This window comes from Condylura cristata, unplaced genomic scaffold (genome assembly GCF_000260355.1).
Source record: "Condylura cristata isolate star-nosed mole 26May11 unplaced genomic scaffold, ConCri1.0 scaffold00039, whole genome shotgun sequence".
NCBI classification, from domain to species: Eukaryota; Metazoa; Chordata; class Mammalia; order Eulipotyphla; family Talpidae; genus Condylura; species Condylura cristata.
The window spans coordinates 8,237,831-8,239,322 of record NW_004567140.1 but is presented as its reverse complement, the minus strand read 5'-3'; the positions used below and the strand labels follow the sequence as shown (position 1 = coordinate 8,239,322).

The window sequence follows — 1,492 nt, the reverse complement described above, 5'->3', positions numbered from 1 at the left end:
CCCGGCCCAGCCCGCCTCCCGCCCGCGCGCTGCCGGGGAGCCGCTCTCAGGCCCCCGGAAACTTTCAAAAGGGTCTGGGGGTGGGGGGAGCCTTCTGGAGACCGGGAGGCTGGGGCCGCGCAACTTCTGCTCAAGTGACTTTACCCGGGTCCCCCCGCCCCGCACTCCGGCTCCCCGGCTGCGTTCTCCCCCGGCGGCTCGCAGCGGGATTCCGGCCCCTCGGCCGCGGGCAGACAGGGTAATTTGTAACCTTTTTTTTTTTTTTAAATCAAAGTTAGCCGATGCTTTCAGTGTGGCAAACTTGCGGGCGTTCAGGGCCGCCGAGACCTGCCATTTTGTGTTTTCACTGGCCTCCAGTGCCGGGGAGCCGGGCGAGGCCGAGGTCGGGGTTCGGCTGGGCCCGGGCGTCAGGGTCCGAACCCGTGACCTCTGCACAGGCCAGGGCGCCCGCCAGGGTAGGCGGCGCCCGCAGCACCTGCCTCAATCCAGCGCAGGCCCTGGGGTCAAGCCGAGGGGGCCAAAGATAAAAATAAAGAAATAAATAAGTAACAGGTTATGGAGGGAACTGAGCCGGGCAGCCTTGGGCTGCAGAAATGAGGCCAATCAGAGCGAAGGCGAGCAGGCGTGAGGGCGGGGGTCTGGAGGGTTGGGGGCCTCGGGCAGGGTGCAACTTGGTGAAACGTTTGCCTCCCTCGCCCAGATGTATTACTGGTGTGTGGGGGGGGGGGAGAAGGGGGAGAATCTTTTCTGATGAACCTTTCTGTTTGCTTCAAGACATTATTTTTTGAAGATGAAGAATTGAGGAAAACAGTCGTAGGCGGGACCGGGATGTATTTTGGGCAAAAAAAAAAAAAAGGGGGGGGGGAGCTTTTCTTTGATGATGAGTAGGAAAGTGTTCAGATCTCGACGCGCCCATCTGTTGCAGTTTTGCAAATAATTTAAAATATAGATATCTCTCTATAGATGGATGGATGTGAAATGGAAGGTGAAAACGCAGTTACCGGGAAGTTAAAAAAAGAAGAAAAAGGGGTTTCAGGGCGGAGGGAGCCCTGTCACCACCGCCTCCCCTCCGAACTCTTCCGAGCAACTCCAGCAGGGGTTTCTTAGGGGACAGGTGGAAAGTTGTCTCCCCTCCTCCCTTTCTCCACTTCTGTATTGTGAGCGTGCCCACCCGCCGCCTCTGGGCGACCGCACACGGCACCTCGGAGTTGGGCAGAGGGTCGGCGCGGCCCTCTGGGGGTAGGGGTGGGGGGGCGGGGACGGCGGGGCAGCGGCCTGCGGCTGGGGGGCCTGGACGGCAGGGCGGGGTCGCAGCCCCGCGCGCCGGTCGCCGCCGTGACTGGGTTTTGTTTGCTGGATATTGTTATGTCTAACGAGCGCCTCACAGGAGACGTGATTTGTCAGGCGCCTTCGTTTTCACTTTAGCAGAAAACACAGTGGCTGCGCCGCGCGCTGGCCTGCAGGCTGGGCGCGGCGTGGCTCCGGGCGCTGG

At 60.8% G+C, this 1,492-nt stretch overlaps 1 protein-coding gene across 6 annotated transcripts in view; it reads left to right on the top strand.

The window, feature by feature from the left end:
• The window catches only part of ZNF536 (zinc finger protein 536), a 411,449-nt gene that overhangs the window by 470 nt on the left and 409,487 nt on the right, over positions 1 to 1,492 (top strand). The gene's annotated exons all lie outside the window — the stretch shown is intronic.